The sequence below is a fragment of the Sciurus carolinensis genome, unplaced genomic scaffold (assembly GCF_902686445.1).
Source record: "Sciurus carolinensis unplaced genomic scaffold, mSciCar1.2, whole genome shotgun sequence".
NCBI lineage: Eukaryota > Metazoa > Chordata > Mammalia > Rodentia > Sciuridae > Sciurus > Sciurus carolinensis.
Genome location: NW_025920117.1, coordinates 1,349,117 through 1,374,743, shown reverse-complemented (window position 1 = coordinate 1,374,743; position 25,627 = coordinate 1,349,117). Strand labels below are relative to the sequence as shown.

Sequence of the window (25,627 nt, the reverse complement as noted above, 5' to 3'; positions counted from 1 at the left end):
ATTCTAAAGGAAATGGACACTGCTTTCAGTTGTAGGAATGTGTTGATATTCTTTTGTTGCCATCTTCTTAACATGGAATTGTTGATAAAGATATAAAATTTATTAGAAAGACCTGGACTGAGCAATAGGAGCAGAAGTATAATTACCAGAGGTCCTAATAGTGGAAACAACCAAGTGAGGTTAAGTAAGTAAGATTTCATAGTTTTATTTGTACATATGTCAGACTTTGAATTATTTTCTATATCCTTTACTTTCTTTTGGTAAGGTTGATGTAAATGTATTTGAAGTTACATTTAAAAGAATAAGCCTTTTTAAATATACATTTATTCATTTTTTATTATTATGTTTAGTTGTAGATGGACACAATGCCTTTATTTCATTCATTTATTTTTATGTGGTGCTGAGGATCAAACCCAGTGCCTCACGTGTGCCAGACAAGTACTCCACCACTGAGCCACAAACTAAGCCCCAATACTTATTTATGTATACTTTCTGCCAGGTGTTTAAGACTGAGTTGGTTAAAAATTGACCTTGTTCCTATCCATAGTTGGTTAGGGCAGCTGAGATTTCTCAGGGGTCACTTTTAGAAGTTTGTGCCAATCCTTTTGGTTCTTTCAGTCTTTCTTTACCAATGTGCCACCTTCCAGAATAGATTTCCCTTGGACATTTCCCTCTCCAATAACCTTCCTCTTTGTACTTGTTGGCTATCTGTTCTCTAGGGTCCTCTGGATTCCCCTAATTGGAAGGTCAAGGGATTCACCCAGAGTTATAGGACACTTGGAGTAGTACCTTGAAAGTTTCTTGATTGCTGCTGCAATCACCTGAGGACAACAGACTCTCAGTTCTTCACTCTTCCAAAGCTGAATTTGCTAGTTCCAGTGATTCTCCATGGAGTTTCCAGAAGCCTTCAATCTTGGACTGGGGTAGCATCATTGATCCCTCTTGTTCTGAGGCCTCAGCATCTTGAACTGTGCAGTTACTTGTTCCTCCAACTCTCCAGCCTGCACACAGCCATTGTGGACTATCTGGCTTCTGGTTCTATAAGCCAATCTAATAAATTCCCTTTTAATAATCATATCCCCTGTTGGTTCTGTTCCTCTAGAGAACCTTGACTAATACAGTCACAAATTTTATGAAGAAGAGAGCCAGGTCAAGCAGTTGACCGGGGACAATTAGCTTTTACTGTCTGATGTCTGAGGGCAAGTTGGTTTAATTAAGAGAAGCTGGAGCTTTCTCAGAATGGGGGTGGGGATTGCAGTAACTTCTGCTTTCACCCTGTTATCTTGACAGCAGCCCTGAGAGCAGGGCACTCTGAAGAGAGAGGGTTGGTACTAATATACCTCAGGCCATTCTCCTTTATTGGATTTAGCAAGAGCACATCCAGAGGAGGTAGAATCAAGATAGAATCTCTTTAGGACTATTTAGCAAAGCACTCAGAAAAGACACTTCACCCTTTTAACATTTTTTTCTTCTTTGGTTTTTAACAACTTGCTGAACTGAAAAGTGTCTGTCTACACCAGGGACATGACCAGAGTTACTCAACTCATGGGAGCCCACCCACCATTTGTTGTCCTATTGACAGAGAGCTTTAAGCTAAGGAAATACCTCTCTAGGTTTCTCTGAAGTCCCTTGTTGCAACTCCAGTCTAATCTATTGGGTAAGCATATAGCCAGAGAGTTGGAGCTAAAGAGAAGAACCAAAGGTCTTTCTTGAAAACAAAACATTTATATAAACAATCTGCTAGAATCCTCCAGAATGGCATTCTGCTTAATTGACTTTTCTACTCACCCTGCGAATTTGTCAGGGATCAGGTGAGCTGGAGACAACTGAGTTGTCAATATCAGATGAATCACCTGAAACAAGTGAATAAAAGTAACATTAAAGCTTTTAGTCATTTATTGTGATTATGTAAGAAAGAGGCTAAAACTAGAGAAAGCACTAACACCCTGTAATCCATTTCCCCCAGGAACAACACTCTATCAAAGATCAGATGGATCAGTGTAGACATAGCCGTGATCTCATTGGTGAGGGAGCTCAAAAACAGGTTCCTACAGTTTTATGGACCCAGAAGTAGAAAGTGAAGGCAGGGGAGGGGGTTGACTAGGTGTGGATAGGTACTGAGTACTGAGTCAGAACAAAGAAAACATCTTCAAGTTTTCCCCATTTAGGAGATCTATAAGTGTAGGCACCTGAGACAGGAATGCAGATGAGCATGATCAGCCAGGTCATTAAAAAACTGGATATGGGAGATAAAGGAGGAAAGGAATAATTACTAATAGCAAGCAATTTTGCTGAAATGATAGGGAACTGAGCCTCTTTAGTGAAGACAATGATTATAAGACTAGGAACACACTGAGGGAAAAGTTTATGCTTGGTGGAAATGAGTCAAGTAATTTCTAATTATTGTGACAGTCAACAACATAATCTGACATAAGGGCTAGAGCTCACGTGAGAGCTGAAAACTACAAATTGGTCTGGGAATCAGCAGATTGATTTTCACTGCTTTTATTAATTACCAAATAACTAAGTAAAAATAAAATAAAGGTACACAATTCCAAACTGAATACTCAGTAGGATGTGCTTTAGAAATTATATTTCACAGTATGAACTTATGAATAATTGCATAATTCATCATTTTCACTATGTTCATAATAAAAGGCCCTATAAAAACTTAAATCATTCTGATAAAATAATGAAATCGAAGTCTTGTTTAGTTAGTGAAAATGCAAAGAGAAACAGATGGATATATCCATACATTGCATATTCCTATGATGAGTTTATACACAGATATTAAATACTATGTTCTGTTTATGCTCCATGACATATTAGACAACATAAAACTGATTTGAGGATAGAATAAAGGGACAGAATTGTTTCAAAATTTTTTTTTACGTTTTTAGCTCAATATACAACTTTACTTTTCAGAATTATCCAACTCTGAGCAGCCAGAGATGATTTACATGGTTTTATATTCTAGATTTATATACTCTTCCTTCTAATTCTGAATTTTTTTTGCTTTTCTCAAAATCCTCAATGTTTTCATTTTAAATGGTTATAATTTTTAAACTTGATATTTTTCTATGTGTGTGGTTATCAATGCCCCCCAAGTGTCCATTGTGATTAAAGGTTATGTCCCCAGGGTGACACTGTTGGGCCTCTTGGTACTATTCAGCCTTTGGCAGGAAGAGCCTAGTAAGAGGGCCTTAGGTGATGGAGGCATGTCCTCGAAGGTATTCTCCCGGGCCTCCTTGATAGTTCCTCTATAACTCTTGTTATAGAGTCCTAAGTTCAACTTTTCCCACTATCTCTGTTCCTGTGATCCTGCAGACTACATGATCAATCATTTACTATGACATCCTCAGCAGAACTGAGTTGAGGCAAGCAGCATGCCCTTGAATTTCCAAAACCATAAGCTAAGTAAACTTTTCACTTTATAAAATTAGATATCATTGGTATTTTACTGTAGCAATGCAAAGTCAACTAATATATACCTATTTAATTTATTTAGTTTTCCTCTTTCTCTGTCATCAGTTTTTCTGCAAACTATGCTTGCCTTTTGTGGCACAGATACTCTTGTCTATGGTTGAACTTTTGTATATCAGCATTTATTTATACTTGGTGTAATGAGCTACCTGAAGGCAGAAATCTTGCCTTATTTAGTTAATATTACAAAAGTTAAAAAAAATGTGAATGAATAAATGGAGAATCAATATATTAAATATTTACCAGGAGCTTTAAAAGTTTGATCCAGAGATTATCTTCCTTAACTTAAAAGTTGAATTATTTTGTTAAAATAACACCCATTATTCTCTTTTTGATTTGGCAAGTTGGTCATGTCTCTGAATGGATAGATCAAAATGCATTTCTTAAATTTAAAATTAAGGTACAGATACAAGATATAAGTTATGTCTCTTACTTATATATGTTATAGTGTTAAAAAATAAAAGCAAGAGATGCTTTTAAAATGTATTTCTATTTTTGAAAGGAGACACAATGGAAAATATGGCCATTATATTTTTAAGAGTGAGTAGAATGGAGATAAACTAATAAAGACAAGGCAATATGTACTGGATTGTTGCTTCCCGTTTCTGAACTGATTTTCATTTTTATATTCTAGTCATTAAAAGTGTACAAACTTAAATTGATTCTGCCTGAACAAAACAATATTGTATAAGTAGTTCTACCAAAAAATATTTAAATTCATCTTTCACCTTCATGCTTATTAATGCTCTTAATAAGATAAATTCTACACCTTGAAGTATACTGATGTTTAATTTACCTTAGGAACTGATGTTTAAATATTTAAACAGCAAGGGAAAGAGAGGGTTCATGGATTTAGAAGTGTGGTATTATAGGCTTAGCTTTACCATGGAGAAGAAAATGAAACTTTTCTTCCTACAGCATTTCATGGTAGTTAACCATAAAATAAAATTGACAGGTTGCCAACACTGTAAAAATTCTACACAAATACAGGTCATGGTATTCAGCCCCCAGTTATGCCTCTTGATAGCAATATTTCTGGGAATTCAATTGGTTTAACTCTGTTCTGTAATGTCAACCTGGGTTGGTAGACACTTAGCACAGGTTGACACAGAAAGACAAAACTTAATAAGACTACTCAGAAAGGAAAAGTCACAGGGGCCTCGTTATGCCACCAAATATGTAACTATTAATTCTTCATCAGAGTCCCTTATCTGATATGGTTTTGAACAATGTCCTGGAGCAGATGATGGCAATAAAATAAAAGACCTTGGTAATATGTTTCTAATCAGTTTCTCATGTAATAGTAGTATTACTCCATTTATCCTTTGTAGTGCCTGACATGCTTAGCATATGCTATGTCCACAGTCTTAGCCCACTATAAGAAAATGATTTTGTCATGATGGATGACTCACCTAGACTGCACAAGCTTTCCTTTCTTGTATCAGTATTGCATGTATACTTAATGTCAAATGGATTTTAATTAATCCATTGGTGGAGGAGACTATCAGTTTGAAAAAAGCAAGATCAATTAAATGAGAATTTTAAGCATCAGTAAGTCCTAATCTGAACAAAGCAATGCTCAGGGAGAACCAAAGACTTTTAGATGTCATACCTGTCCTGCAGGAACTTATAACTGACCAAAAATGTAAGTTAAGGGCTAACCTGTATGTCAGAAGGAGGATAGTCAAACTGACATTGCCCAAAGCAAAAATACTCCCTATAATTCCATTTCCTTTCTAGTCTCCCCTATTATACAACATCATAAGACACTTGTTTTAGAGAGAATCTGGCATTTTCACTTCACTTACTGCTATTACTTCTTATATCCAGAAATTGGAACACCTTGGTACCCAAGAAAGTCATATTTGTTTAATTCTATTATAGCAAAGTTTTATCACTTAATGTTTTACTAATCTTAAATTCATAAATTTTAAATATGAATTTGATTTTATTCAACATACACTGAAGTGACTTTTGAGTAAATCAGAGAAAAAAAAAACAGGAATGATCAAAGTATGCCTTGGCTATTGTCCATGGACAGTGCCTCTTAACTGACATCAAAAACTAATGAAAAATATCATCAAATCTGACAGCGACCAGAATGGATTCAAACTGGTTGAAGACATATTATACCCATTCCAAAATGTGGAAAAGAAAATTCATTCTATGAAGAGAAAGTGCCTATCATACCTTATAAATCCTATTTCTGTAGTTTAAAAGGTAGTGTGAATCAAATTTGATTTATAATACAGGAATGTGCATGTAACTCTTCACAGTGATATGTCTAAAAAAGAAGGCAATGGCATTGCTTCTGAGAACACTTTTTCAGCATGATACAGACATAATTTTATGATTACAAAAACCCAGGGCATTATCTCAGCTAAAAATTGTTATTTAGTTAGGGATTCTGGAATGTCAAAAAATGTCCTTGGAATTCAGTGTAATATAAAAGAAAGATAGCTCTTCACAAGTCAATTCAGTTCATAGTCCTTTCTGTAAGTGCACTAAAGGAGGGATATGTGGATATGTATATGCATATATAAATGTGTTTACAAGTTCTCCTTCATTCTGAAATTCCCCTCATATTTTAACAATGACTGAAGTTAATGGTTCTTTTTAAAAAATAGTATGAAATTACAAAAGAAAATAAATTATTCAGCATTGCCTCATTTACATGATAGATTCCAGACCAACATCACAATTTCAGTGCCGTCATATGATGAAGACATAGAAGCCATTCAAAGGGTTTACATATAATTGTTGTTATCACCATCATTATAATACTTGGATTCTCTGATATAGAGAGTTGATGGAACACCTCCAAAAAATTTTGCTCTCTTCCAAAAGGAAGAATGAGAGATTTACACACAAATTTGAAGCACAGACATTTTGAGAGAATAACAATGGAAAGGTACTATAGAATGTGGTTAAACAATCCACTTTTAGTGGAGCCAGTGTATTGAGAGCAAAGCCCAGCAAAATATTCCCAGAGAGTTGAAATTCCCCAAGAGTGATAGAAAAGTCCCTTAGTGTCCATAGAGCACAAGGGTTTTGAAAGGCAACTGAAAATAGGTAACATTTGCTGGCAAGAAACAAAATCACCATTAGGACCAGAAACCCTACTTAAAACTTGAAACACAGAAATTTGTACAAATTAGAAATTTTGAGGACAAATTCTTGTTAAACAAGACCTCAGGGAGTGGAATAAACAGGTAAATTGTCCATCTCTACCAAGAATTTCTACTCCCCAATATGTTTTACACAGTTAAGTTTCTACATGCACCATTTTTTAATTTTTCCTCATCATAGAATAGCTACAACCAGAATATCTGTGACCACATAGATACTAAACCTGTTAGCAAAAATACTCCATTTCATTTTATGAAAAAAAAGATGCAAGCCCTCTGAGAAGCAATAATTCTTCTATTTAAATTTGTGAAATTTATCTATAGTAAATCCTTACACTATGATTTATAATATGAGGAATATGAGGTCAGAAAAAGAAAACAGGGGTGGGTAAATTCTGCTTTAAAAAGAAATAAATCTAGTAGGAAAAGATTAACAAGATAAGCATATCCCACTTATATTCTGTCAGGGTTAGAAAATCAGTAACATGACACTATGCACTGTTTCTGAGAGTAGAGAAAACAAAGTAGAGGACATAGCTGTGCTTTCTGCTTACTATTTAGGTCTTCTTTAAGTTCTCCTGGAAAGTTACATCTCTATTTGAGGCATGCGAGAGCCCTTTGGAGAAACAGCAGGACCTTGAACTGATACAACTAGAGTTCAGGTGGCCTTGTGGGATCATTTCATCCCCAGATGGGGAGGGCAATTAACTCTGCCCATGGGCCTGAGGTTTAAGTAAAGAAATTATACACTAGACATGGCTCTCAAGGAGCCGCTTCACACCTGCAAAAAATCAGATTGGAGTACTAAGTCAAAGGAGACCTAGAATATTCTAGCTTTCTCAGAACTCTCTAGTATTATTCCTGAAATTTCTGTGTACCATGAAACCATTCTTCTTAAGATAGCTCATTACTTGACCTGAGTAGGTGTTTATAAGTTACTGAACTTAATTTTGTGCTCTTTGAGACTCCTCATCTGTGACTTAAAGTATTTATTTGGTAAATAACTTTGAGGGACAGTACAAACAAAAAATACAAAATTATTCCTGCAGAAAGAATTTTTCAATTATAGAAAAAAGTGCAACAAGTTTGTATTTGAGAAATAGAATAGATAAGCCTCGTCTTGTGCTCTGCCCAAAATTTTAAGGTTTGGCCGTCACTTATCTTCTAACTCGGGTTGAGGAAAAAACTCTCTACCTTATAGAGGAAGAAGCATTTTGAGTACAGAAGTGTTGAGAGGAATGGACTACATGATGTAACTATTCTACGTGAATACCCATCTGTCTTCAATAATGGCAACTGAATTTATTAATGTCTTCTGTGATTTTTGTAATGTGAAACTGAAGAAGGGTCTGAAAATGAGTCAGCCCTAAAAGTGGCAAAATAAAAAGATGACAAGACAACAGCTAGGTACTTTCTCCAGCCAGTAAAACTGGGTCACCTCAAGGAGGTTTACACTCAAAAATAAATAATAATGAGAGGTGTCTCCTGAAAACCCTTTATTAAATAATCATTACCTATTCCTTTTCTCTTACACTGCCTTTATTATTCTTCACATCACTTTTCTACGCCTGACATGTTACATGGTGGAGTTAGAGAAGGTTTAAAATGAAATACCCTTTTCTTATCCTCACATATTTAGATCAAGAGAGAAAGCATAGGAAAGGCACTAATGGATTTTAAATGTCAATTTTATTGCTAAAACATCTTATTATAGAATGTTATTTTACAGCTTCTACTCAAAGTTCTTACTGTAGTCTCTATCCCTAAATACTCCTCCAAATCTAACTATCAGGTTTCTCTGCCCTATCCTTCCCACACAATATCTGTTGTGCAGGTACAGCTATCTGAAATGGCTGCTTCAACAGTGCTCTGCTGCAGATGAGGAAGAAGAGGAAATATTCACTGTGGAGAGAGAGAGACCAGGAGAGTCACACTCATCCATGTTCATCCATCTAAATATGTGGAAGTTACAACCACCTGAACATTATATATTGAGTTATTTGTTCAAAATGTAAGTTCTATAAGAGGCTTTATGGTATTAACTGAAGAATTTCCAGAGGAATTCAACAAATTTGAGTTGAATTAATAAATTAGAGAGGTTTATATTAATTCCATTCAAGGGATAGTGAGAACCTCAGATAACTTCAGGGATGCTGGAATTTGTGTTAGTAAGGAAGCACTTAGGAGAGCAGTGGATGTGGAGATGTGCTACCCAGATATTCCTTTGAGGAATGACTTCCTGACCAGCTCCAAAGAAAGCTGTCAGCAGAGAATATCTGGCCATTTCTTCCTTCAGGGCTGGCCTTAGCACAGAGACATGCAGGTATGGCTTAAATCCATAAATGAGAAAACTGGAACCATAATATCTTGGTGATTTTGAGCCCATGCAAGACTCCTCTGCTGAGAAGTTATTTCTCTGGAGCATTTCATTGGATTGTTTGAGACTTTGTCAGGTCTGGACCGTGTTCCAACAGTTCCCTCCCAAGACTTCTTTTTTTCCTTCCTTTCAAGGAGTTGTTACTGGATAATCATTTTGTACATCTATTTCTCTACATCTGCCTCCAGAGAACCCAAATGGTACTTTGAGGGATGTCTAAGAGAAAATGAGATATGTGAATATAGATGTGGATAGTGTAATACTAATAATTGTGTGCCCAATTTCATCAAGCAAACATCAATAATAGTGGGTCAATAGCTAGGCCCCCAAATAATAGTGGAGACATAAAATCAACAAAGACACAAGAAATTCAAACTATAGTATAAAGCAAATGGACTTAATAGATATCTATACAATATTTCATCCAACATAGCTGAATATACTTTCAGTTGCTCGTAGAATTTTCCCCAAAATTGATCATAGATTAGCAAGAAATTGATTATAAAGCAAGTTCTAGCAAATACAAAATAAACATTGAAATAATTAATTATACCTTTTCACATCATAATGGAGTTTAGAAATCAATATCAAGCGCTCGGCTGGCCGCCGTTCCCAAGATGGCTTCGGCGTGCTCGGCTCCTGCGGAGGGCTAGAGGCGGAGGCGGAGCCAAGTCACTCCCGCACTTCAGGGCTCTGGTCCCTCGCCAGGCTGCAGCTTACTGCCCGCCGCCGCCATGCGGGGCTCCGTGCACGGATGAGAGAAGCCGCCGCCGAGCTGGTCCCCCCTCCGCCTTCGCCGCCACCCCTGCCGCCGCCATGGAGGAGCCGCCGCCGCGGGAACCCGAGCCCTAGCCCGAACGCTGCCCGGCAGCGAGGTCAAGTAAGCTCTACAGATTCTTGAAGAAAAGGACCTGAAGTCAGTCACCTCTGCCCAGATCGCTCCATCGGTTTCCCTTTACTTACTATGTGCTGAAGAATAGTGGACGGTCAGGTCAGGTGGAGGTGAAAGAAAGATGAGTACTTCCCTTCTTAAATGAATAAAATACTTCTTACTTCTGCAAGTGTCCACATTGGGAGAGTCAGCTTGCAAGAGTCCCGAATCTGATCCAGAGGACTTCTCTGATGAAACACACACAGAACATCTTTATGGCGCCTCTCCCCCCAGCACATCTCGACAGATGAAACGAATGTCAGCCAAACACCAGAGGAATAATGTAGGGAGGCCGATTAGTCGATCTAATTTGAAAGAAAAATTGAATGCACCAAATCAGCCTCCACATAAAGACACTGGGAAAACAGTGGAGAGTGTGGATGAATACAGCTATAAGCAGGATAAAAAGATCCGAGCAACTCTTAGAACAACAGAACGCGATCATAAGAAAAATGTGCAATGCTCATTTATGTTAGACGCAGTGGGCGGGTCTTTGCCAAAAAAATCGATTCCAGATGTGGATCTCAACAAGCCTTACCTCAGCCTTGGCTGCAGCAACGCCAAGCTCCCCGTCTCTGTGCCGGTGCCTATTGCCAGGACCGCACGCCAGACTTCCAGGACTGACTGCCCTGCAGATCGCTTAAAGTTGTTCCAAACATTACGACTTCTGCTAAAGCTTACCTCAGTCTCTAAGAAGGATAGGGAGCAAAGAGGACAAGAAAATACTTCTGCCTTCTGGTTTAGCCAGTCAAATGAACTGATCTGGTTAGAGCTACAAGCCTGGCATGCAGGACGGACCATTAATGACCAGGACCTCTTTTTGTATACAGCCCGTCAAGCCATCCCAGATATCATCAATGAAATCCTTACTTTCAAGGTTAATTATGGAACCTTTGCCTTTGTTAGAAATGGGGCTAGTTTCAATGGTACTTCAGTAGAAGGGCAGTGCAGAGCCCCTCACGGAACCAAGAGTGTGGGTTACTCAACATACCATGAGCACCTCCAGCGCAAGAGGGTCTCATTTGAACAGGTAAAATGGATAATGGAGCTGTTGGAACACATAGAAGCACTTTATCGGTCACTGCAAGCTCTCCAAAAGGACTATGAAAAATATGCTGCAAAGGACTTCCAGGACAGGGTGCAGGTGCTCTGCTTGTGGCTGAACATCACAAAAGACTTAAATCAGAAACTAAGGATCATGGGCACTGTTTTGAGTATCAAGAATTTGTCAGACATTGACTGGCCAGTGTTGGAAATCCCTTCCCCTCGACCATCCAAAGGTAATGAGCTGGAAGATGAGGGTGATGACACAGAGGGAGAACTGAAGGAATTGGAAAGTAGTACAGATGAAAGTGAAGAGGAGAAAATCTCCCACCCAAAGGTACCAGAAGTCAGGCAGCCTGTAGACCGCAGCTTCAACATCCAATCGCGGGACTATGCATCCAAGAAGCTTGAGAGACTGGAATCTGAGGAGGAGTCCATGGGCTGGGGAGTGGCAGACTACAGCACTGAAGTAGGCTTCAGTAGACATTGTCTGACTTCTATTTATAGACCCTTTGTAGACAAAGCACTGAAGCAGATGGGGTTAAGAAAGTTAATTTTAAGACTTCACAAGCTAATGGATGGCTCCTTGCAAAGGGCATGCATAGCACTGGTAAAGAATGATCGTCCAGTGGAGGTAGGTGTCTGTAGGCATTGGTACCATGGTGTCCTTAGTTCTGTCATTTATTATAAACTACAGTGTATGTCGTGTTGGTTTTTATGCACTTCCATAAAGCTAATATTTTAAGGCATAAATAGGAGTTACTACAAATTGCACATTTAATCATTTCTATAAAGTACTGTGATAAATGGACCTATGAATTTAATGAATTAAGGTCAAGGTGGTATGTGGAGGGGAAGTCCCACTATATAAATATGGGTTGGAGAAAGATAGGCTAGGTCTAAATAAGGAGGGAGGAAAGTTACAATCTGGCTGGCCTGCAGAGAAGTTAGTGAGAAAGTCAGTGCATGCTGAGGTCTTTTTAAGTGGATATAGTACCCCAGATACAGCTTTTTCTCTATTCTATGAATAAGCTCATAAGCTTTCTCCCTTATGAATACCATTTCCAGGTTAGGTTACTGTATTTTAAAGTGATGTGGGTTGTAGAGAAATGTAAAAATGACCAGAGGAAAAAGGTGGACACACTTTGGTAAAGTTATAGCATTTAGTATAGATAACAGAAATTTAAGGAAAGTCTTATTATTAAATATTTTAATTAGTAAAAAAAAAGAAATCAATATCAAGAAGATCTACAAAAATTACACAAAACATGAAAATTGAACAATATGGTTTTGAATAGTGAGTGATCATTGAAGAAATCAGTTGGGTAATTTAAAAATTCTTAGAATCCAAGGAAAATGGATACACAACATACCAAAATCTCTGGGATACAGTAAAGGTAGTTCTAAAAGGCAAGTTTATAACTATGAATAATTACATTAAAAAATCAAAGAGATCTTAAATACAAAACTCAATGATAAATCAGGAGATCTTAGAAAACAAAAAGAATCCATTTTCAAATCTAGTAGAAGGGAGCAAATAATAAGAATCAGAGTTTAAGTTAGTGTATTATAGACAAAAATAACAATGTAAAAGATCAATGAATCAAAGAATTCTTTAAAAGACTTACAAGGTTAATAAATCCTTAGCCAAACTAACCAAAGGAGACTACCCAAATTAATAAAATTAGAGATAAAAAAGAGACTATTACAATAGACACCACTAAAATATAGAGGATCACAGGGACCATTTTGAAAACTTTTACTCCAATAAATTGTAAAGTCTAGAAGTGAATAAATTTCTGGACACAGACAACCTACCAAAAATGAGCCAAAATGGTATAGAAAACTAAGCAGGCATAAAACAATCAGATTCAAGTAGTACTATAAAGCCTTCCAACAAAAGCTCAGTATTGGATGGTTTCAGAGTTGGATTCTACCAGATCTTTAAAGAACAAAATATGTCAATGTCTCTCTAATTATTCCATAAAATAGAAAGGGAAGGAACACTTCTTAATTCATTCTATGAAGCCAGTATCACCCTGATACCAAAACCAGCTAAGGACACAAGAAGAAAAAAATATTACAGACTAGTACTTTTGAAGATAATAGAAACAAAAATCCTTTAAAATTCTATCAAACCAAATTCAACAACACATTAAAATGTTCATATATTATGGATCAAGTTGATATCATTCCAGGGCTGCAGGAGTGGTTCAGCATACATCAGTCAATAAATGTATTGCACTTCAAATAGAACCATAGACCAAAATCATATGAGTATCTCAACAGATGCAAAAAAGATCTTCAACAAAATTCAGCACCCATTCATGATAAATACTCTGAGAAACTATGGCAAAAGTAACCTACTTTGACATAATAAAGGCTATACGTAAAACAAAAGTCAACTGAATGGGAAAAAACTGAAAATATTTCCTCTAAAAATCAGGAACAAGACAAGGATGTCCATTCTCACCATTTGTATTTAATATGTTATTTGAAATTTTAGCCACAGCAAGTATGCAAGAAAAAGAAATAAAACATACACGAATAGGAAAGGAAGAAGTTGAATTATTCCCATTTTCAGATGATATAATTCTATACTTAGAAGATCCTAAAGGTTTCATCAAAAGTCTTCTAAGGATGACAAATTCATCAAAGTAGTGGGATACAATATCAAAGTACTAAGAATTCATGATTATCCCTGGAAAGAATTTTAAGGGTAACATCAGCTACAAGAAATAAGAAGAAAGAATCCAAAAAAATACCAACCTTTAAGGGATAAAAGAATATACAATGTAGCAGAGTGTCTAGGAAGATATCAATATTTGGCAATTTAAATAAACTGGCATCCTTGGTGAGAGCAGTGGGAAAAAGACAGTAAAGTTCAATGGGCAGAATTATAAACTAAGTGAACAAGAAGGAGAGACAGTAAGGCTAAGCTATACACGCAAGAATGTTTTATGAAATAAGAGATGGGTGTTAAGAAAAAGATAACAAGAAGGATATAGAAAGCAGAAAAATAAAAAGGAAGGCAGACACAGCAGGAAACAGGGAGAACAGTAGAGATTAAAAACAGTCACTGCCAACAGTGACATATCAGAGAAACAGATAATACCAGTTGTGAGAGTTCAGAAACAAAAAGTCAGTGCTGCAGAGAAAGCACTGTCATTTACAGTCTAAGAAACCTTTAAGGAACCCGCACTATTCCATCTTAGAAAACATGCCTAGGAGAGACATTTTTCCCCAAAAAGGAAAAAAACTGTTGAAACAGGTGATCATCAAGCTATGAAAACCTTCACATGCTCCTTTCCCTCCTGGTGCAGTCACCAGGTTTAACAGAATGATGACATTTTCATGGAAAATTTAAAGGGCCTGGAAAGACATCCACATGTCACCTATTGTTGAGTTACACTGGGCATCTGTTCCTTAATATTTAATACTTTCTGTTTTCTTTCCCTTCTTCTGTTTATTTTCTGTTTACATGATTTTTAGTTATGTTTGCACATAGAGTATTACACAGCTCAAAGTTTCAATGTTTGGATACGATTTTGACCTAACATTTTAAGATGACAAACAGCATGGATGACTGTGTAAAACTTCAAAATTATTAGTTTCCATAACTGGATATGGGCATGTTTCTTTAACTAAGTGTAGAAATGTTAGATAAAATGTTGTATATCACCAGATGTTGGGATTAACTTTAGTTCAGTAGTGGGCTTGAGGTGAAGGTGAACATCACCGTGGAAGAGTTGGCAGAGGGAAAGAGCTCACATTACAATCAGGAAACAGACTCCCCTCTCCAGATACAAAATATGTACCCTATAACCATGCCCCAATTCCCACCTGCTCCAGCTACACCATACCACTTCAATTAATCTCATCAGGGATTATTTTACTGATTGGGTTAAGACTCTTACAACCCAGTGCTATAATCATAAGGAACTCAACTCTGCCCACAACCTGAAGTAGTTTGAAAATGATTCTTCCCTATATCTCCCAAGCCCAGATCTTGATTTAAGCCTTGTAAGATTAAGCTGGAAACCAGTTGTGACAGATTTCTTACCCAAAGAAAATGATATAATGATATAATAAATAAGTGATGTGTTAAGCTGCTAAACTTGTGGCCAATCATTGCCATAATGACAAAAAACTAGCTAATATCCAATTAAATAACATCATAGTCTTTACTCATAATTATATATTTCTGTCCCAATGTAGATGAAGTCTCAATTTTGTAATTCTAGATTTAAATCCCCAATTTGACGAACCTTTATTGTGTGTCATCCACAAAACATTTAAATTGATGTGTTGTCTTTATTTTCCTAATGTGAGAAAAATACCTCCAATGATATGTGAAACAATGTTACTATCATTGATATTATTGGAATAGCAAGGTTCTATAAATTTAAAGCAGTATCAAGCGGCAAATTATAACTACTAATTAAATGCACTCCCACCATAAACTGAATGTGCTTAATTACAGGTTTATCAAGTGCATCTGACATAATTTTAAAAATTTTAGAAGATGCTAGGATAATCCAATTTAAATAGAAATATAAAAGTAACTTGTAAAAAAGGCAGAACGTGGTAATGAGAGTAAACATTTATCATTGAAGTGAAACTTTCATGTTAAGGTTTTGAACACCTAAAAACACTTGGCAACAAAGAGGAAAACATTTTGCATGATCACATTGGCACAGAAGGATAGGAGTTTGGCAAAGATATAACATACTTATATTCTAAATGTACTGATATTGTTCTGCAGTTCCTAAATTCATTCTGTGAATTTTCTATCTGCTTTTAGTTTTTGTTAACCTTCTGATTCCTGATTCTAAATCCAGGTGGCTCCTATACCTGGCAATTTCTACAAAACATATCTCATTAATGTCCTAATGCCCAGTAGGGGAGTAAAATGCCTGTGTTACTTATTAGTCATCTCAAAAAGGAAGAACAAATGATGTCAGACTCTATCCACTTGGAATTAATCGACTGTCTACTCTGTCATCCCGTATTTAAAAATAGTTCACTTTCAGCTGATAGGCAAATAATTAACATGATTTAGTCTATAAATGTCATCATTCCATATTTTCTCACATTCTTACATTTTGTTCTAATATAACAACTTGCTTCAGCTACATCTTTTCACTGGGTGAAAATCTGTGGCCAGTTGGTGTTTTTCCAGCACACCTAACTCTTTAGCCTTGAATGAGCATTAGTCATTGCAATGAGAAAGCCTACTGACAACATTAAATGCAACTGCAAATTAATCATAAGTTCTTTGAGTTGCCACAAAAACACATAAGGTGGTTCCGTCATTTCTTGAAGCAAGGTAGACACCTGATTAAAATATACACTTCTAATGAGCTTCAGGTGCACTACCAGTTGAAGCACAGGACAGTATATAAGATAGTATATCCCATTTGGATATGATGTGAATTTTTTTGAGTGAAGGGCAATAAGGGCATAATGAGAGCTGACAATGGCAAGGTTCAAAATTTAAGTAACTGATTTCTTAAGTGTGTATTAAATAAGAACATGCTGCCAATTAACTAAATCATAACACTAAAAAAATTCCATTTGTCTATTCTTGGCCCTTATCAAAGAACTAACGGACATCAAGGTAATATAATAATGGTTAAGAACATGAGCTGGTGGGCCAATTACATCTAGATTTGAATCTGTATTTCATCAATCTTATGAGCTGTAGGATAATAGTCATATTACTTGATTCCTCTGAACCTCGGTTTTCTAGTATTATTAAGTTAGAAAAAAGCATTTCTTCTTGGGAATATTGAGAGGACTAATCGCAATGTGATATACAATGAACAAAGTACCACATTTAGTATGAAGGGCCAGGGAGATGAGTTTGTCAACAGTATCATCATTCTTACTACATCATGCTATTGTGATAGAGAATGGTGTTAGGACCTCAGTCACCTCTGACATGACATGCAGCAAGCCATTTAGCCTCTGGAATATATGTTTTCATTTCTAAAAAATAAACCCCAAATTTTCCTGTGCAATTTAAGGGACATAATATCACAGATGTTAAATGACTATTGTTTTCCTTCTCTTTCTCCAAGTGGCTTCTTTCATCAGGCCCAGCTCTGAGGCTAGCATGGAGGTTGCTAATGCAATTTACTCCCAGGAATGCATTTTTCATTTTCACTATAGAAATCTCAGATGCAATTATTCACCAAGCAGTGGAGAGGACAGAAACCTTTGGTCTGATGGGAGATTTCCTAGGATAAATTTTTGGGGGATTGTCCTCTTAGGAACTCCTCCCTGTTTTTTTTTTGAGAGATTCACCTCCAGGAAATTTACACCCTTTTCCCCAAGTATTCTTGTCATTGATAAAAATATTCTTCAACTGACCCAGCATCTCCTATCTTGCTAATCAAATTCAAATGCATGCAAATGAGACACTTGGATCTGAGCATTACAATCGCTTGACCCCTTCAATTTCAGTGACCTTCAGCCTCCATTCCACTTATATACACACTAAACTCATTTGGTTTAACACTGATGACACTCCCTTCCCAAACCTTTCTCCCCACCACATTTTCTGGTCCACTAATGTGGCGCTGTGGTTGCGTAAGCCTTGAAGCCATCCTCAATTCCTTCATTGTGCCTCAAATCAATGACTGGACATGGTCAAGGCTTCATAAAAATTAACTCTTAAACCTTTCTTCTTTCACCTTTGCTACTGTCTTAGAGCCAACTTTATTATTTTTGTTTCTTTATTAACCTCAATGACATTCAAATTGGATTCACTGTCTCAATTTTCAGATGCCAAGACCACCCATCCTTACATAATCAGAAGGTTTAACTATGGAACTTAAGAATCCTCAACAAATCCTCATTGACCTCAGTTAAAACTCCAGACATAACAGTATTGAAGAGCTTCATGCCACACCTCTGACCCTTCAACTTGTTCTTTATCTCTCATGAGTGTTCTTTTCTTTTCCCTAGCATTTGCTTATCCAAAATATCAGTGTACTTAAAGCATTAAGATAATATGTTTAATTTTTCACAGTATTAGTCCTTTAGGGCAAGAATTCTCTCTCTCTTTCCATCCCTCCCTCTTTCTCTCTCTCTCCTTTTCTCCCCATCCCTCTCTCCTACCTCCTCTCTCTTTTTCTCCCTCCCTCTCCTTAGTACTCACAGTGCCTTGAAATATTCCTGGAACATAAAGAGTTTGCAGAGTAAATAAAGGGTTAGAATGCAAATGGATGAGAGTTAACAAGGTGGCCTGCTAGCTTCTGTGGTGCACAGTAATGACAGGATGAGAACCTTGCTCTTTGGAAGTTTATTATTTTAGAGAACAGTAAGGAATGTGCATTAAAAATTATTTTAGAAAATAGTAATAAATTGCAAAGAGTAGGCATAAATAAATGGTCAAAAACATAAGAAGAAGAGAAAGATTGCTTATTGTCTTTTCCTGGAAGATAAAAAGATAAGAAGTTGGGCCCCATGGCACATACCTGTAGTCCCTGAGACTCCAGAGGCTGAGGCAGGAGGATAGCAAGTCTAAAGCCAGCCTTAGCAATGGTGAGGTGCTAAGTAACTCAGTGAAACCCTGTCTCTAAATAAAATACAAAATAGGGGTGGGCATGTGGCTCAGTGGTTGAGTGTCACTGAGTTCAATCCTGGGTAACCCCCAATAAAACAAAACAAAGAGATAACAGAGAAGATTTGATATGGAGATAATATTTGAGTTGAGCCTGCAAAAATAGATTTAAATAGACTAAAACTGGAGTGGATTTTCGCTGTCCGTCCCCACACCCTGACTGGAAGGGGTCTGTTGGACAATAGTGGGCACTTTGATAGGTAATTGAATTACTGAACTTATAAACAAGAAAAGTGAAATGTAAGGCAGATTGATTTCAGATTGTGGATTCCATTAAATGTTATGCTAAGGAATGTGACCACTTTTAGGTAAGTAGTTAAAATTGCTTCATGCCTCATTTTGACAAACCCAAATTGACATGGTAAAAATGAACAATTTCACACTAAGCAATAGCCTAGAATTCTATAATAAACATTTTGTCACTTGAAATTCATCTTACTGCTTGTATCTGACAAGCAGTAAGGGGTTATTTCAGGTATCTCTTTCCCCACCCATTTTGTGGAAACTTACTTCAGTTCACTGAGAAGGACACTAGAAGAAACTACCCCAGTAAGATTTATTTAACACACACATTTTATTCCAAATACAGTAATATCAAAAGTATCATCTATGCTTTGTATGTAACTTAAAAGGTCTAAATGCTTGTGTCAGGAGTAGAAAAATATTGTGTTCTTCCATCCTTATCTCACCATTCTCTTTCCCCTGACTAGATGAATTTGACTACCCTCTTAAAGAATACTGTTGTCTCCCAGAAATAAATATAATTCTTCTTCAGTACGTCAGCTACATGTCTTAGATGAACCTATAGTGATTAAAATTTAATGTGTATTCTATCATTTTATTCATGTCTTCTTTCTCTTTAATCAGTTGACTCCATTTTGACATTGAGTGGATGAATAAGAAGCAGTGTTAATATTTCCTAGTTCATCAAGCATTCTAGGTGCAGACTGAATTCCAGCTTGCATGTCTAAGAGGAAATACAAAAGGGACTAACTGCTGGAAACGGGGGGGAGAAAGACTTTGACACCCATGTTCTGCCAGATCCCAAAAATTGAAACAAATTTCCAGGAAGTTTAAAGTACTTTAATAATAACTAATAATTAATTTCATATAAGCAAGAAAATGATCAAGTTCTATCAATTGATCATCTTATTTAACACTCATTAATTCTGAGATGAATAGCATTTTATATAAGAGCAACCAGGACAATGATTGTTGAGTGACTATTCCCAAGGGTGACTATGCCTATTCATAGTGTTTAGAGTACAGTCTTCCCAAGACCCTATAGACACCAGTAAGATTTTGGATGGCACTTGTTTCTGAACTCACTTGCCTTTCTGTCCTCAACTTTGATACAAGCTACAGAAGGTTACAAGTATGTTATCAGAAAAGTCTGATTTTCCACAGATTATCATGTTGCCTACAAAGCAAAGCTACCAAAACAAAAAGTATGCAAACTGTAGCTCTATTATGTGGAATAAACTCCAAATGCTATCACCTTGAAAATAAAATTAGTGCTACTTTATTCATCTTTTGAACTATGTATAAACACTTTAATAGCAAAACCATATATGATATTGCTATTAACATATGAGCAGTGGGAAAAAATGATCAATAGGGTTAGTAAGAGGATTGGAAACAGAGAAAAAGAGGTACCATCAAACTTTGATACAACTACAGCATGCTGAAAGGAACTGAGAATCTGGAACTTCCAATATCCTCTGCAGCGGAAATTGGCATCTCTTCTTGTCAGCACTCCCTTTTTACAGCTGTTTTCCCTAAATAGCACTTTAGACAGATACATGAATTTCAGCACAGGAGGGAGCTAAACTAAGTTTTTTAGGTTATATCATATTGTCAGGCGCAGTGGTGCATCCCAGCGGCTCAGGACTCTGAGGTAGGAGGATCGCAAGTTCAAAGCCAGCTTCAGTAACTTAGTGAGGCACTAAAGCAACTTAGTGAGACCCTTTCTCTATATTAAAAAAAAGAGGGGCAGGAGCTAGAGATGTGGCTCAGTGGTTAAGTGCCCCTGGGTTTAATCCCCAGTACAAAAAAAAAAAAAAAGATTATACTATGCAATGGCTCTCTGGATTATGAACCACTTGCTACTCAAGATTTGGGTGTTAAGATGCAGTAAAAGATAGTGCTAAAAGGAATGATTAATAGGGTAAGTCTAATGTTTGTTTTTGTTCTGGGATCCAAAGAAGTTACCTCATGCAATTCAATCAGGTGTGTGAATGATAGTTGAAAGATATAAATATGAATTGATAGACAATAAAAATATCTTGATATTTATCAGTTATTTATATGGAAATAAACACCACAAATCCAGATATGAAGTTGAAAGTCCTGTAAATTAGGCTGTAATTCACTAATACCAAGAGTTTTCTGTTACAGAAAAACATTTTAATAATCATCCGTAGTATCCTTGCAATTTTAAATACAGTGATGCTAAAAATTACTATTATGCTCTGAAAAATATATCTGTATAATTCATAAACAGTTCAAAAATACCCATTTAAGAACTAAGCAAGCTCTCAGGTCACTTTTATTTCCATTTTAAGATCATTGTTCTTTCTTAAATATACCATCATTCACCTAGATTAGATCTGTGATGGACCTGCAGCACCACCAAGCTCAAAATCTGTTACAAGAGTTAGTGTTACAAGAGTTCCTGTGAAGTTCATCAATAAATGAAATATTTGCATATTTAATTACCTGTGTGATGGATTTAATTAAACCCTACTGAACAACTGAAGTATCCTATTTTTTGCCTTTTTCAATAACACTGATGGAAGTCACTGAAATATATCATTCCCAGAAATGTCCTATAAAAGACTTTGTATACATTCAAGTTTAAGTGGTTTTAACAATGTGATTTATTGACTGCATTCCATACACATTCTAAAACTGCTTTCAAAATCACCAGTATTAAAGTTAAGCAATTTTATAGGCCTCCTTAATACAGTCCTGTCCTGGGTACATTTAATTTTGTAAAGAAAGATGTTTTACTAAGTTAAATTAATTTATGAAAAATGAGCAAAGCTAGAATATAACTTAATAACATTTCTCAATTTTTAACCCATACATTGGTTTTTTTTTCCCTTCTAATACAGTCATCACTAGAATAAATGAGAATCACAAAATAGTCAATTTTTTATTGTATTATTTAAAAATCACTAAATGTGCAGTCCTGAGGAGGTCATAAGGTTCTGATGGGAATCTGGAAGCAGCTTCAATATTCTAAATTATTGGCAGGCAATGATACAGCACCTTGTGTATGGTTTGAAACATTCATCTTTCCAGTGAAAAGAAAAGCAATGAGTAATAAAGACTGTTGGGAGATCTGGGAATGACGAAGCCTATAGTCTGTCCTTGATGACATGATTTGAAACTCTGTGCCTCAGTGACTATTTCAGAAAACAGGAGCTTGGTCTTTCCAAAACCAACACCACAGATGGCTTCATTTCCAACTGTTTCAGCTGCAGCTCCCAGCCAGCCATGTAATCATGAGGGCAAACAGCCCATACAGTGTACTGTGTTGCTAACTCTGGTGTTTCATGGGTTGAGGTATGCTATGATATCAACCTAGGATATATCAACTTACAATGGGTTTAATGAGGCTTAACTCACTGTAAGTTGAAGAGCACTGATATAGAAAAAGTATGTAGTGTATACACGTTTCAGAACTGTCCATGGTTTTAAGCATCCACTGGGGAGATCTTGAAACATTCCTCCTGTGGAAAAGGGGAAACTACTGTATTCTATAAAATCTTAGGCAAAACATTTATAATTGATTCTTTTTAAAAATATTTTCATTTGCTAGAACCAAAAATATCTTGGCAGACAATTTATATTGATGCTTCTTTGTATGACTTTAGGATTAAATCCTTGATGTCCCTGCTTCTAAGGTTACACTATATAGAATTTACAAGAAAACCTTGTGCTTTCAGTAACTTAACATGTGGAAATGGTTCAAGATATTTCTGGGGTACAGTTTAGGAAGCTAAACTCTTGAACACAGTGTCTTTCATCATTGAATCTTACTGCCTAGTGATTGTTATATAAGACAATAACCATTAAGTACCTTTCACATGTCAAACACTTAATAAGCTTGTGTGCATGGCTTGTATTAGTCATGGGACCTCCCTAATCCTACCAATATATCTCACTGTACAGATGATGAAACCAAACTTCAGAGAGTAAATTGTCCAGATCACACAGCTTCTAGTCCACACAGCACAGGTCAGCAGGACCTCATTCCCTGCTTTTTTCCAATAGAATTGTTATAATCAATAGCAATAATAAAATAATGATATAGCACACCACAAAATATTAGAAAAATTAATACCTTCTAAGTAACTGATTGGCCAAAGAAGAAACAAGAGGGGCTATTAGCAAACATCTTGAAGTAAATTATGCTCAATATGCAGACCTAAGCCCAGACTGGTTCTGGAAAGCCCAAATTTCCAGTTCTGTGTGGAGGCTGGTAATGAACCTCAGCAAACATTCACCTCTCATAAATTATCACTGGCTCTCTGACCCCTTGAGGAACAGGTGAGATAGATCATTCAATGTGGACATTTAAACCTTTTTTTCTTACACACCAAGCTTAAACCTAGAATCACAATGAAAACAGCAATAGACAGCTCCTTAAAATATTGAGAAAATTCAACATTTTCAATATTTCATAGACCGAGTCTCTGTCAGCCTGAGTTACAAGCCAATATTGTAGTGCTCTAGTATCCTCAGACACTTGGTAAATTCATTCTATCACACTAGACCATTTCGATCTGGGAAAAAAGTTCCAGGCCTTAAGACACTTAAATTAACAAATACAAGATACTTTAACTTGTGGGGGGAAATCCACAAAAATCCTGATAAAACTGGAGTTAAAACATTTGGAATAAATTTTAATTATATGATTAAAAAATGTGTATATGTTCGTGTGTATAAGCACACAAGCACATGTAAATCAAGACTTGACACATTATTTTATTTAGGGGTTCTTTTTGTCTCCCCTGCACATTTATTTCTTGTTCTTCCTGAAATTAGTATCTAACTACTTCAAATGTTCTTACATCAGAATTGGAGAGTCTACATTTCAGATATCTCACCCACAATCATACAGGGTTTTGAGAAAAAAGAATTTTCACAATAAAGACAAAACACCTTTTGCATTTTCCAATAACAAGAGAAAAACAAAAGTAAAAAGTCAGTATAGGCACCTTCAACACATATTGACCTCCAGAAGGTCAAAAAGAAATTCTGTGAAACTGGACGCACTCCACTCCCCAGACATGCCACAGTGCAGTGCACCCCAGCAACTCACCCTCCTTTTCTTCCAAAGTTCTTCTCTCTTGAATTCAAAGACCACAATCAACTGGCAAGAATAAGCATTTGCTGAAGATCAAGAGTAGAACAAGAGCACCTCAATGACAGACCTCACGGTTTGTATTCTTCCTCCAAAAAAGCTTGACAAAGCGGGCCGAGGGGTCTATATAGCACTTGGGTTACTGTGATTGGTCCACAGTTATGCTAATTAGGGTTTGAAAATGTACCAATGCTATTGGTCCAGAATATACAAACGCTATTGGTCAGTTCTTGAGTCCCAGCTTTCATTCAGCTCTGCCCCATTTCCATTTTCTCAATGCAGTTCGAGAAGTGGAGGTTGAGGTCCCGGATGAGCCCGCAGTGAGACAAGCTTCCCTACTCTTTTTGGACCTGAGGGCTGCAGGTCAGTGACAGGTCAGCGAGCCTTCATTCCCCTTGGTGCTGGCTCACCCTGCTTGTGTGTCAGCATTCATGCTGCAGCAGGAACTCCAGTGCTCAGACCCACCCCGGCCCAACTCCACCACTCCCTGACTCCACTGCCACTCTCCTACCCTTGCCATTGCATGGACATTTATGAAGACCAGCAGTGCAGACCCTCAGAGTCCACTGGTGAAAGAGCTGGGTGAAGTATTTGAGACTGAAGCCTCCAAATCAAATCTTCCCCCAGAATCTGTTCTGACCCTGGGAGAACCTTCATCTTCTGTGCTGGATTTGCCTTTGGCTACTCAGTTATCACTTGAGGACCAGATGCTACCTTGGAATGACCCTGAGCTCTCTTCCAAATAGGTGTCTTCCCCAGAGTCTGCAAGACATCCCACAAAAACCCCTGTGGCCAGCAAGAGTGCAGACAATTCCTCAAAAGATGCTGAGAGTCCCTGATCTTCAGGTTCTAAGTGCTATAGATGGAAACCAAACAACAAGGTCCAAAAGAGATACCCCCTCACCATCCTGCAGGATGGCAACTCCCCTGGAACCCTGACACCACGACAGGGTAAGTAACCTTCTCCCCTAAGTGAAAATGTTAGGAAATTAAAGAAAGGAACCATTCTTGGAACTGGATGGCTTCTGAAAACTGGAGGACGAGTGTGGGAGCAAGGCCAGGACCATGACAAGAAAAATCAGCACCTTACTTTGGTAAAGAGCGAGCCCCTATGTGACCCCTACATTGGATTCACCCAGGGCCTGTTGATGTTCTGTTTTCTGTCACCCCTTCTTTTCCAGGGAGACTAAGGAAAGGATTGTTTTCTTTGATTCCTCCTAAACTACCAACTCTGGGACTTAGAACTTTATCAGACTTTCTTTTTGTCTTGTTTATTTCTTGTGTATTAAAGTTTGTGATTTTAATGATGCTTTTAAAAGACAAAAAAAGAGCACTTAGTGAATTTTCCTATTTTGTTCATCTTTAGGAATTCTTTTTTATAGGCTCATCCCCTACCTTTTCCATTAACATGTCAATGTTAGTAATTCACTCCTACATTTATACTGAGTCAGACCAATTGATACATATTTGAAAGTGAATTAAATATTATTTGTTTTCAAATATAATAAGGAAAGTTATAAAAATATTTGAAGTGCTATAATTGGTATAATGGATAACACTGCTAAATAATAAGTTGGCACAAATTGGACTTGAAAAACACACTCCAGTAAAAGTAGACGATGATTTTATAGAAGTAGAGACATGCTGGATTTTGAAGTTT

At 36.8% G+C, this 25,627-nt stretch overlaps 1 pseudogene; it reads left to right on the top strand.

Annotated features, from left to right (window-relative positions):
• The first annotated feature begins 24,476 nt into the window (after positions 1-24,476).
• Positions 24,477-25,157, top strand: LOC124973597 (cell division cycle-associated protein 3-like; annotated as a pseudogene).
• The last annotated feature ends 470 nt before the right edge of the window (positions 25,158-25,627 follow it).